This window comes from Cygnus atratus, chromosome 2 (genome assembly GCF_013377495.2).
Source record: "Cygnus atratus isolate AKBS03 ecotype Queensland, Australia chromosome 2, CAtr_DNAZoo_HiC_assembly, whole genome shotgun sequence".
In the NCBI taxonomy this organism is placed as follows: Eukaryota; Metazoa; Chordata; class Aves; order Anseriformes; family Anatidae; genus Cygnus; species Cygnus atratus.
Window position 1 is genome coordinate 97,973,200 of NC_066363.1, and position 14,053 is coordinate 97,987,252.

A 14,053-nucleotide genomic window follows, 5' to 3' on the forward strand; every position below is an offset into this window, starting at 1 on the left:
CCAAATATAAACATTGTTGAGAGATGTAATTTCAGAGAGAGTGAAAGAAAAGTCCACGTCAGAGACTGAGTATACTTAGCAATAATTTCTCTTTAGAAATATACTCTCCCTCTGGTTTTGGCCATCCTCCAAAATTCTACTTCTGAGACATCCCAAACAATGGAGACGTTATAACAAGAACCTGTGGAGCAGTGTCCTACATTGCACTGATGGTTTATAAAAGAGTGGTTTGTCTCAGCTAACCATTCCACACATATAAAATTAATGGTCTCAAAAGACAAGTAAATGCTTACTGCACATAGTGAGCACATTGCAGAAATCCACTTAGATGGTACTAACTTTCCATTAATTTTCTCTGCACCTTGCCAGAATAAGCAGGCAGCCAGCAGGGTACTCCTGTGTGTAAGCCCAGACTTTGCAAGTGGCGATTCCTACAGGCAGATTCCTCACATCATACTTAAGGTGCTTACAAGAAAATGATCGGATTTTCAAAATTGTGAGAAACACACAGTTGCCTCTGCCATCAAGAAGACAGATTGGCAAATTCTAGGCAAGTCAGGAACCTTCTTGTTGGTCACCTAACTGTGGTCTGCCAAGCACAGGTCTGGTTATTCAAAAATCTTGGTGTAAGGCTGGATATACAGGATTTTGTGCTGATACAAGTATTTTGACTTCATGAGTGATTTTTCTATTAAAATTATAGAGGTGAGGCATTCCCAAATTTGTAGTTTCCTACTCATACAAATGCCTCTTTTTCTCTTGCTCCCTGAAAATGTGAGCCATGCTGGTGTGAGTACCATACACCTCCATGACTGCAAGTGTGCCAAAGGACTGTCAGTGTGCTGGGGGGCTCATCGGCAGAAGTTGTTTTTTCATAAAACACGCAGGGGGTCATGCAGTGTGAGCTCAGCTGTGGTGTACCTCGGTCCCTGTCACTAGATGGGGCTCTGGGGAGGCTCTTCCTGGCCTCGCCACTTTTGTGGGGGCTGCAGTTACTGTGACTTGCAGCTCTGCAATGTGTTTTATTAATCCATTGGCCGGACATGAACTAAGGAGCAATATCTGCACAGGTGGAAGGTGTTCCGCTCTAAGGAAAGGCCTGCTTCGTGCACCCGGCCTGTGTCCAACCTCCCCCTGCCTCTCCCCAGCCTTCCCCTCGGCCTCCCCACTCGTCTGAGGGCAGCTAAAATGGCAGCCTGCCCCAGGGCCGCTCGGCAGGCTGCAGGAAGTGGGAGATGGAGATGAACTACAAAGGGAAATTCCTACGAGGCTGGGAGTTTGGCAACGAGTACCGGAGTATCCTGACTTGGCTTGTGGGAATTAAGAGATGATCTCGGCTGAAGCTTGTGCTGTCAGACCTGCCCCTATCAGCATGGGCGCCTGGCAGAGCCACCCCAGCGGGAAGCTCTGTTCCTGGATCATTCCTGCTTTCTCCAGTCTTTTAGGTTCAAACTGAAAAGAGGGTTTTGTGAATGTTTGCTTCCGTTAGCAGAGGACATTTATGCAAAAACGCATGTGTGGTACTAAATCAATCAGAAGACGTTACACGCTCCTCCCAGTGGATTACAAAATGAGAGCAGCCTCTCAGCAGTTTGCACATACATTTTATCAAACCCCATCTGTCACCGAAACTTGGTGTCCCAGGTAGTTGCTCAGATGAGCAATGACATCAGTTTATAAGTTGCATCACGCTAGATTTTATTTAAAGACTGTTTACTTACTTTTCAATGCCATTATATAAAGTCAGTTAGCAGCTGGTATTGTCAGATCACTTTTTTTTTTTTTGGTGAAAAAATACCATTTCAGTTCTTATTCAAAGCCTCTCAGGTCTCTGGAAGAAATAGAAAGTGATGAAAAATAATTAAAATTATTAAACATAATGTTTCCCAGATCAAAGCAAATTGAATGAGCACAATGCGCCATCCCTAATTATTTAAAAGTAGATACTGTTTTCTACCTTTATGAAACCAAAACAATTTTTAGAATTTGAGCAGTTATATTTAATTGACATAATGCAGAAAACCATTTTATGCACAAATCCATGCTTACGGACATTATTTCAAGGACTTATCCACATGAAATAACTACCTTGATTTAAGGGCAGATCAAAGACAAAGTATTATCTTTGTCATCTACACAACTATTAATTCAAAAAAGCAAAAATACATTTATTTGTATCTGTGCACTTTATTCCCTGTTGTGTCTTCTTGACAGGGGAAAGCTTAATGGTGTGTTAGTAGCAAATAAAAAGCCTAAGGGTAACGAGCAGAAGAGACTGTGGTTTGACACATGTAAGTTACTGTTTATAAGTTAAGAGAAACATATCTTCACCTGCATGCTAAAGAATCATATGCTGTTTTATGAAGGAAATGGCTGATGTTTTTCTTCTGACTTGCACTTGTCCTGTAGGACAAAACAGATGCATCATAGCAGTGCTGTGGACTGCCTTTGTGTTAAAACACCACAGCAGCATGTGATAAGTTCTGCCACTATTTTGTAACCAATTACTACCAAGTACTGACAAATCTGGTCAAGCTATTTGGCATACATCCAAATTTGGCAGTACACCAAATAGAAGACAGCATTTTCAATGTGATTTGAGTTTTGCTGGTGTAAAATGTGGACAAATCAACAATTTTAGAAATGGAGGGTAATCCTAGCTATGCAGACCTTATTCTGGTCATTGTATAATACCCTCTGAAAAGAAGAAAAAATAATTTACAGCGGTTTTCCACACAAGGGGGTTGCAGTTTCTTCAGTTCCCAGGAGATGGCATACATCTTTTGGAAAAAAATGTCTGCTCACTTCCTAAAGGAGCAGCGAGGTGTAGGAGGAAATACATCAATGCGCCATTCACTCCTGCGATTTCCACTTGAAAATTGAAAGTCAGTTGGCAAACCCCTTGGGATTTAGGAGAGATGGAATGGGGATTGCCATCCACAGAAGAGAATTTGTATGAATAGCTCAGCAGGAGGAGGGCGAAGAATCCCCACCCAGCAACCGCATTTTCTTTGTGGCATAATATATGTAAGACTATAATACAATGCCCTCCTACTTTCATCTTTCTATATTGCCACTCATCAGCATTACAAAGAACGTAGCTATTAAAAGAACTGCCTCTTGGCACCCAAAAGCCATAGCACTGTATTTTCTACAACAAAAAAACTCAGGCCTCTATTATTTGTTTTGCTACATTTGCAGCAGTCTCCCCATTAAGCTTGCTTCTCACAGCTCCCTGATCTCATTCCCTGTTGGATCTAGATCAGACACACCAGAGGTCAGGCTGACTTTCAAACCTTCTTGGGGCTGGCAGGCATAGAAAAGTGTAACAGTAATAAGGATTAAGAAGTTCTCAGATGGGCCTACCAAACTGGAAAGCCCCTCCCTTCCCCAGACTTGCCACCCTCTGAAATGTTTGGCATAAACACCAGAGTCAGAGTTATCGAGAGAGCATGTATTAATTTCTGGTTACTCAGGTTAGTTCTTTCACACATGGATAACAGTACTGAAGCTCCTGTAAATACCCTCTGTGACACTTCGGTGAGGTTTTCAGGGGTCCCGCGACTCCTGTTAATGGAAGAGAATTGCTACAGTTTCTTTTGGTTACCCCCAACCTTGGAAGAGTGATCTGAGGCCATGAAAGGCCATCTGATGTAGGTCCCATTACTGGCACACCAGTGAGAAGGTGTTTGTGGTAAATGTGAACTGTTATGTCATGAGTCATGATACACTGACTGCACATTCAAAGTTACATTAAAAAAAAAAAAAAAAGTTAAAAATTGCAGAAAGTGAGGTAATGTGAACCAGCAGCGATGGCTGTAAGAACCCAAATCCAACCTATTAACAGTCACCTCCTACCTGCAGACAGCCAAGACGTAAGTAGCCACAGTGGAGATACCACTGCACTATGTCAGTCACTGAAGAAAGCTACAGCAAGAAGAAAAAAACAGAAATACTTAACAACTGGTTGTTCCACTACTACAACCAGCATCTTCACCACATCTTGCCAGCAAGGGATTAGCTTGACTAGAAGTGGAGTCAGGTCTGATTTCATCAGAGAGGACACGTGAGGCTCCTCACCTGGGTGTTTCAGAGCAACGCACTGGGCACTGGACTGCTGATTCTTCAGGTCCAGACTGTTAAATTGCAGGCAACTTGGGCACTGCTTTGGGGACACAAATTGAACCCTCAGTGGTCACTGCCACGGTTGTATGTGCTCATGGTGACATGACTGATGATGGGTTACATGGTTGCACCACCCCATTCTACCCATGAGCACCAGGGCTGGAGCCATTGCCATGGTCACTTTATAAAGGCCCCTTAGGCGCATGCTTGGTTCCAGTTCTCCTTAATTTTTACTGCTGCTATTCACGGAGACAGACTTCCAGCTAAAGCCTCGATTGCTCAGAAGAAGGTTCCGCTGGGTCACCACCAGGATTCCCCACCTCTTCAAGTCTTCATCCAGCTGCGAGCAGTGACTCTGGAGACTGAATTCAAATGCACCAAGACTCCAACAGGTAAGCTGTCTTGCCAATGTAGCAAGCCCCCCAACCTGGGGCATGTCATGCTAGTTGTGGTGTTGTTGGGATGTGCATTTTGCATACCCAACTTGCCAGGAAAATGTTCCCTGCTGTGCATGGGCATGGCAGGCTCCCACCAGATGGGTGTGCTGATAGTAGCTCGTGTGCTCCAGTGTCTGGCTACCAGTTGTTGAAGATAATGTGGCCCCTCTGAAACACACTGGTAAATATTAAAACTACTTGACAGCATACTCCTTTTAGCCTGCTTTTTTCCACCATGTTTGACACATGAGAGGTGGTGCGGGTTTCAGACTTTGGGGGCCACAGAGGACTAAGATGAGGCTATGGCAGCTCCACTAAAATAAAAGTAAGCAAAACAGCTGGCAGCAGGTAGGTAGTGTATTTTTGAAGATCCTGGGGGATGTTTGAAGTGCACTTATCTTGATTTTAGCTGATAGTTTTAAAAGAGCTCCCTGGATTTGCTGTAGTCAGCTGTTTGCTTATTCTACCAGATAAATATAATACAATGCTCTTCAAGAAATGAAAGGTTAAATTTGGATGCCATCCACAGGAAATGGGAGCTTAAGGGTGAGCGTGTATTTTGAAATACAGATGTTACAATTCCCTTTCTAGCTTGCAAAACAAACCCTGGGCCTATACCATGTCACTTTAATGATTTATTAGCCCATCTTGAAAAATCACTTATTCAGTTCCTCCCAATGGCTCTCTGCTACAGATGAGGCTCAGCAGCCTGCTCGTTTCTCATGCTGCAAAGATTATTGCTTTTACCGATGGCCAGACTGTGGCTGTCCAGGAGCAGGTGTGCGAGGGAGGGAAGCTAGGGAAGCTCAGAGCCTCCGTCTCTTCGGGCACCTATTCAACAAGCAGCAGCGCTAATCGTGCTTGCTGAAAAAGAGCAGGTGAGCCATGACACTGGTGGCACCTCACAGTTCAGATGGGGTGAATGCTTTTCCCTCCAACACTGCCCGCTGGGATGGTTTTGAGATGCTTGTGCTGCATCTTGAGGAGTGTTAGTGAGTAGCAGCTGCTCAAAGCACTGGGGCAGGACAGGACAAAGAAAATCAGACTGCTCCCTGGACTTTCTGACCCTCTTCCTTTATTCCCAGGAAGAGAATTTCTGACTTTTTTTTAGATTTCTGTTAATTTGAAAGGGATGAGTCTTTCAAAAGTATCTATGTAGTCTGGCCCATTGCTCAGGTCCCCTGACACCTGGAGATGGACTTCAGACACCCAGCACTGCACAGGGCCTGCCCGGTCTTTGAGCTCAGAAAATCAGACTTGTGAAGCACTCTTAAGCCTGAGAGGCTCCAAACCAGCAGGCGATATGCAGCTGCAGGAGTTTTGCCATCTTAGTTACTGAGAACAGGAGCAGATTTAAATACAGACACACATGCAGAAGTATGAGTGGAAGAAAAAGTGAAAACAAGATCAAGGTCATGCAGATATGGAGTTATTAAAGCATTGTTTAATGATCTAAGATTTACTCTGAACAATACCAAAATTGAACAATACCAAAGTTGAGAAGTTTCTCATTTTTTTTGAGACAAAATAGTATATCATAATTTGTTTGACCAATGCAAAATCTAAACCATACTTAATGTATTATTAGGCTTCAAAAGTAAATTTATCTGCCAGAATGCTGTCTTTTTTTTTTTTTTTCCTGTGAGATATACAGTTCGTTAGAGCTGATCTATATGAAGGGGGACCTTTCGTTGGTTATGATAAATGGCTTATCTGTGACTTCACAGAAGCTATGGTATATTGCTCCAGTTTTTGAATATCTGACCTAAAGGGCTAGAAAAACCTTCAGGAGACCAGCGCTGAAACCTGCTTCTAACTGCAGATACTGCAGCAGTTTTTCTAAGGACTAGGAAATGTTCAAGGTTATAGGTATTAAGCTTGGAAGATGATGAGCACATTTCCCAAGACAAAATAGACTCCCTCCCCCCCAACCTGAAACTCTTCTCATTGAAATGCATGTATATTTTTTCATGACTTATCCTGATTGCTTTTTTAAAGAAAGAAGTTGCTCAGTTTAGATGTTGAATACTGGTCTTCCCCTTTAAAATTATGTGTGGAATCATGTTACAGAGAATTTAAAACTTTCAGTGTCTTGGAAAGGGCCTCAGTGCCTCTCAGGATTGAATTGACAATGATTAACATCATCATTTCAATGATTGCCTCTTTACCCATCTCACAGATACCCTAAAGGTTTTGTTCCATCCTGTAACCACAGCTGAACACTAAAAATGCTTTCCACTGTAGAAACAGCTATCTGAAGATCATTTTCATTTCTCCTTTTCACGTGCAACTGTTTACTCCATGCTCAGCCTTAGCTTGAAAAATATTTGTAAAAGCAGAAATGAAAGCAGTTGCAAAAAAAGAAAGTCATTTCAATTTGGTTAAAATTGAAACTTTTAGGGTTAACTCTGGCTATGGTAAACAGCACCAGCCAATCTCTGGGGCAGAACGGTGACTAAGAAGATGCACTGCACAGTGTCACCAGGAGACTGGCTGCTATTCAGAGGGAACATCTGCCAAAGCTTGAGATGATCAAGGTAAAGGTAGCGTGATAGGAAACCAATTCAATTAATGTTAAGGACCAAGCAGGGAAAAGTTACAATTTTGTCCTGGCACAGTCCCTGCACCATAAAACTTCCTTGCGAATTGTTTTATGTTTCTTCTGCAGTCTAAATGTTTTGATTACCAAGGCAGCGTTTCCCCATGAGGCGTATCTTAAAGAGATGCGGTGCCTGTACCAAGTGGGATGAGATGGTAAAATCTAAGAATCTGGAACATGAGAAGTTTGAAGCTCAGCTGTGAAAATGTTTATTGGATAAATGTTTACTCTGCTGCATGCTTATATTTATTTTTCTTTCGAACCTTTGAGTACTGCTTCAGTGAGACAATTAATTGTTTTTGGAGAGCATGACATGGTTAATTAAACAGGTGAGAGAAACTAGTTTCTCAACTGTCTGGAGATTCAAAGATCCAGTTGCAATTTACAAAGAATATATTACAGTTGCCGACATCATGTGAATCCTGGCTTGTCTAAGAATGATAAACACATGAGTGGTGTAGAAAATGCCATTCAGAAACTGAAGATCATACTCACTGAGGCCGGTCCTCTGCTGTGCCAAGTGGTTGCACCACACTCTGCTTTCTGTGAAATGATTGTGCTTCATCCTAAAACCTTTTAAGGATTTTGCCCTTTTTCTATCCAAGGGCTTTCTGCTCCAAAAGTTAAGAACCAAATTCTCAATCCCATAGACAATTCATAGCCATTTGTTCTTGTGCTCCAGTTGTTCTTAGCTTCAATAGCCCATCTTTACCCCTGATTTTAGTCCCTGTGTTATGTTTATGAAGAGCAGCTGTGTTCTCTGAGTCTTTACATTGCCAGCCTGAGCAAGGCAAGCCCATGGAGGGCTGTGCAGTGGCACACTGTGTGGCTGCTGCATGGGCTGGAGCTCACCTCACCTCACCTCACCTCAGCTCTGCTCCCCTTCACTCTCCTTTCCTACCCTCCAGAAGGCACCAACAGGGGCTTGGATATGTGCTGAAGGAGGCAGCAAACCCAAGCCCTCATAAGCATGGCTTGAGAAAACAGAATTTTGACAATGTTGGGACTGTATTATATAGAAGGTAAAGCTAGAAAATGTTGCAGAAATTGCAGAATTGGGGCTGTAAAAATGAGTCCAACCTTTCTGAGGCACAGACTGCTACTTCCTCTATTTTTGCCTCACACCTAGAATGATGTGGCCTTGACCAGCTGGTCTCAGTGCTCCTGCAATCTAAACATTAGACATTAATAGTTTTGAATAGCAGGGAGTTGTAAACCGCAGTATATACTATGTGTTGTACTAAGGAAGTTACTGCAGTTGGCTTTATTTACAGCAGGAGGGACTTAAACATGACAAAAAAAGGCACCGATTTGGGTAGAGAAGGAGCTTGAGAATGTCCTGGCACTGACCTCTCTTTGCTACTTCAAGCAGTAAGATGTGTTCTCCTTTGCCTCTCATTAGTGACTGCAGACTTTCATGGCTTTCCACACAGAGAGATAAGGCAACTACGTGTAAATTCTTTATATTTGACTATTGTTCTAATGAATCTTTTATTTTACTGGTTTTAACGTATTATCTGTAAACAACCACTACTGTTTGGCCAACTGTTATGTTTGTTTAAGGTTACTTAAGTCTCAGTTATCTGTGGAATGCTCCTATATTCCTTTGGGCAGTCAGTACATAACTCACAATTATCTAATTTTGGGAGGGGGGGCAGGAATCTCAGATCACTTTTATGAGTCCTTTACGGAGCTGTTAAGTACTATCAGACATACATATATACATATTCACTTCAACCCCACCACATCTGCAGTTGTGGTTGAAAGTAAGAGGTTCTCTCTATAGCAACCAGCGCATGTTCGTTTCTTTTTTTTTTTTTTTTAAATACCAAGAGCCAGATTTTGCTCTCAGGTCCACAGCAGTTTTGTTTTTCTGATTGTTTTATTCTTGAGAGTGAATAAAGTCCTGCTATTTTTTCACTACACGTGTCTCAAGAACAATCTGATCTTGGCAACTTTCTAAACAAACATTTGCTGATTTACTTCTTGATTAGAAATTATTAGTGGATCTTCAGGAAGGGACATGCTTCAAATAGATCTGGACAGAATTAGCAACGATGAGATACTTACAGCAGTAGAGTCTTTCTAAAGAGCCTTTAGAACTAATTCCAAATGCATACATGACTTTTAATTGGATAATTATTGCCTGTTGACTTTCTTCCAGCTTTGTCCTGTAAGGCAATGTGTGTCAAGATTTCATAGAGTCACTTGCATATCTATGTATTCCTATTTTTCATCTGTATGTGTAAACAACTATTTGCCCATGCAAAAGGGATCCTTAGATGTGCAAATACCTTATCTTCTGCATAAATATTTTTTTGCAAGCAAATCTGTTTACAAGAATGACTACATGAAATATAGATATGTTTGAAATGGAATGAAATACAATTAAATACAGATCTGTTTACATGAATGATTACATACACAAAAAGAGGGCCTTTAACTCTGAAACTGGGGGCTTCTGTCTTGTATCATCTCTCAAGTTGATTGTATTTCTTTTTATATGTAAAGCTACCTCACTAATAAAGTAGTTTTAGCAGTGAACCTAGCAGATTTAACAACAAAACATGTTCTTAACTTTAGTGGAGCTAAAGACCCAAGCAAAGGTAAGCACATGCTTCAGTGCTTTTCTGAATTGGATTCACATTTAGATCCAGTACTATATTTTTCCAGGCTTCCTAATTTCCTGCTCTGCCAGAGAATCAAAAGTCAATGGAAAGAGTTTACAGAGGATGCAGTGTTAAGTGTTGCCAAGTATGTTTTGTAGCCACATTTCTTTTGTAGTGCACTGTACCTAGCATTCCCATAGTTAAGGAAATGGTGATCCTGTTGATCTGCAGATTACCTTGCAGTTCTCCAAAAATGAAGCCTGTGACATCTACCTCTCCAGGAAAATTTATGCATTGGCCTTTGAATGCTATTTGACAGCACGAATACTTATGTTTAATTTAACTGACCAACTTATTAATGAGGAATCACATTATTCAAGAATAATCAATGTTCTGCTGGTGGTCGAGGTGCTGAGAGCAATTTCTGAAGAACACTACATCTGTCCTTGTTTCAAACCAGGACAGATAGTTATTGTAGAGCGATACCACACCTGATTTGTTATGCAGCGTTGTGTTGTTAAAGGCCTTGTCAGCAAACTCCTTTGGCCTAGTCCCATGCTGAAACCACATCTCCCTGATGTTGACGTATCAGAAGGCAACTCATGCTTCTTGACAGATAGTCCTTCCCGTAGGTTATTTGTGCACAAGGCAACTGCTGTCTTCTAGAAGTTGTCTGGGAAATGGAGAACGCCTGTGGTACATGGAGGGAGAGCCTCTGTGTATGCTTCCCATTCCCCACTTCCACCATTATCAGTATGAGATAATGCATGGAAGTCCAAGGCCTTGGCCCTAGAAACTGGAATTTATCAGGGGGTGGCTCTACTGGACCAGGTAGGGCTGAAAATTTTGTGTAATCTTGGAAAGAATCAAGAACACCCAATTGGCTTTAAATTATGTGATACTGACTTCAACAGCACTGAAAATTACAAGTCAAGTCTCCTAACACTGTTTCATACAAAAAACAAAAGGCCTCTGGTTAGAAATCTTTTAATTTTCCATTTAGATAACACGTTTGTGTTTATTGTTATACCATACTGTTTTCTACCTTTGCTTCCCCCCATCCTTTTGCTGATTCATATGCAATGGCTGAAAACTCTGTGCTAAAAAGATTACTTTATTTGTAATATTTATTTGTATTTAATTTGTATTTTTATTTGTATATAATTTTTAACTTTTTGCAAATATTTGTATTTTAAGTTTGGTTCAGACTTAGCAAAATGCTTGCACATTTGGACCCCATTTTTACATGTGCAAAGGTTTCTGTATTAAATTATTTAATTCCCTGTATACTTCTCAAACCCCCCAAATACCACTTAGTGAAAAACAACCACAAAGATAAACCCTGCTCAATGTGGACAGGGCCTTTGGATCAAGCAAGAAATAGGATAAGAGACTGTATGACTGTGAACAGACGAAATCATGTGACGGGCTTTATTGCTGGTGAAATCTGTTTCCACTTGCTGCCACCCACTAATTTGACAATAGATTGCATCATGTGGTTGCAGCAACTGAGAAGACTAGCAACCATTTTAAACTGCTTTCCTTAAAGGGGAAAACACTGTATAAAAACAGTGGAACAGAAAGACACTTGGTGTTGTGAACATATTTTAAATCTTAGGTAAATGCAGTAATTCATACTGCATTATATTAAATTTAATGTAAGCCAACTCTGCAATGAGGACCTCATTTAGCCAAATAGCCAAAATTTGTTTATTGAGAGATTATTCTTAGTGGACAAAAACAGCTAGGAGATTTGTTAGAGTAATTTAGCTCATACTAGAATCGCAGTTACTACCTAAGTGTTATATGGAAAATGCACAGCATTTTCAAAGCAGAAAAATAAATAATAATGAACCCTTAGCTTAAAAATGCAATTCTCTCCGAGTTCTTTTCTTGTAAAGAAAAATCTACATTTCAAAGGAATATTTTCTTACATATGGAAATGCTTATTTTCTAGCTACTGAAGATCTGCCAGGAAATACTAGAGAATATCATGTTCAGAGTTTTAGAAGGCAAATTGCTTCTGCATACACTGTATCTAGCAGACAGCTTCATGGTGCTTTTTACCTGTCTGTCATAACATCATCAGTTTTTCCAAAGCACCTGAAGCCCTTGCAAGTAGCAGTATACCTTCACATGACACATGTATTTAGCAATGCTAAGCTGATTAGCAAGTAAATACAAACAACAGATTTATATGCTTTAAACCCAATTATTAAATGTTCCTTGATGGAGGAAATAAACAACTTTGAAATGAAATAGTTGTGTCAGCAAAGAAGACAGATTTTAAAGAGCACTTATCAAAGTACATACAACATGGCTATGCACCTTTAAAAATGAGTTTCAACTGTACTTTATTGTCTTAATTTATATCCCAGGAAAGCAGGGAGGGCCACCTTAGCTGTGGAAGATTTGGCTTTTTAGATATAAACACCGACTTTAAAACATCTCAGCAGCATTTTCAAATTGTCATAGTGAGCAGAAACATACATGTTGTTAGCCAGATGGGAAATTTCATATGCATTTCTTAAACCAGTTAATTTTCTTCTTCAGTGCAGAGAAGCCAAAAGCTAATGTTGAGGTCTGGGACAGACTTTCAAATGTTTTTTCTGTCAAATTCTATGCGCCCAGAAAGCCTTAGTCTTTTATTGATTTGTTTGCTTTTCTTTTAGAGAGAAAGCAGTGTATTTGTGGCAGTTTATTCTTACTCTGGCCTAAACTCTTCTGGTATTCTGACAGAAAAAAACATTTCTGAAACTTCCAGGAGAATTTGTGAAACTATTTTGGAGGTAAAAATTGAGCTTCCTTTAGTTTTCTCTATAGAGAGAAGTTTTAACTAATCGAGTAAGAGCTGTAGAAATGTCCCATGGTCATATCTTTGAGGAAGTTTCCATCATGACTGTGTTTACCACTTATTCTTTCTCCTCCTTATTTTAACAAATAATGGAAGAAAATAGCTCTCCTATCTCCATTTGTTTGTGTTTGGTTTTTTTTTTTGGTTTCTTTAATTCCCAGTACGTTTTTCTACTTGTTTTTGATTGCCTCCAATTGCAGAGTCAAGATCAGTTTTATTTGGTCAGCATAATGCAAATAAATTGCTGCTGTTGTTTACTTCTAAATGCTTGCAAAGGAAAAAAACAACCACCCCTCTCTCCCTTGCTGGCTGCGAGCAGGGTATTTGCTAACCAGCAAGGGGCGCCCTGAAACTCATTGCAAAGGTACTGGGGAGAACTGTTGAAGATAGTAATAAAGTAAAGCAGTAAAGACTGCCTTTTACAGAAAAAGAAAAACGAATTCTTAATAATAATAATAATTAATAAAAAAGTGTTGAGTGAACTTTAAAAAGTTCATGCACTGGAGGGAAGGGATGTCACCCAGAGGGACCTTGACAGGCTTGAAGAGTGAGCTCATGTGACTCTCATGCAGTTAGGTAAGGCCAAGTGCAAGGTCCTACACATGGGTTGGGGCAATCCCCAATAATCAATACAGACTGAGTGATGAATTGATTGAGAGCAGCCCTGCAGAGAATGACTTGAGGGTATTGGCGAGTATTGAAAGTGGGCATGAGCCAGCAATGTTTGCTTGCAGCCCAGAAAAACAACCATATCTTTGGCCACACTTCTTTTGCTGCAGCCCACAGGTTGAAGGAGGTGATTTTATCCCTCTGCTCTGCTCTCATGAGACCCCACCTGGAGTACTGTGTTCAGCTCTGGTGCCACCAGCACAAGAAGGACGTGGAGGTATTAGAATGAATCCAGAGGAGGGCCACAAAGATGATCAAAGGGCTGGAGTGAGCACCTCTCCTATCAGGACAGGCTGAGAGAGCTGGGGTTGTTCAGCCTAGAGAAGAGATGAGGGTGAGAGGGTGTTGAGACACTGGAACAGGCTGCCCAGAGAAGCCGTGGATGCCATCCCTGGAGGTGTTCAAGGTGAGGTTGGTCGAGGCCCTGGGCACCCTGACCTACTGGGAGGTGTCCCTGTCCATGGCAGGGGGTTGGAACTGGAGGGTCTTTAAGGTCCCTTCCAACCCAAATCATTCTGGGATTCTATGAAATTGTTCTTGCAGACAGACCAGGGGGAGGAGTTGAGAGAATCACCAAGTGCAATTTGAAAATGAACTTCATCAAAGCCATGCTCTGTGGGACTACAGACATCATAATGCACGTGGTAGTCATGCTTAAATTTTGAAAGTAGGTTTTAGCAAAATTCAGAACACCAAAAACTCCTGATTTGAAACACATTTTTGGGGAGGAAAAAAAAAATTGAGGAAACCAAATTTGGAA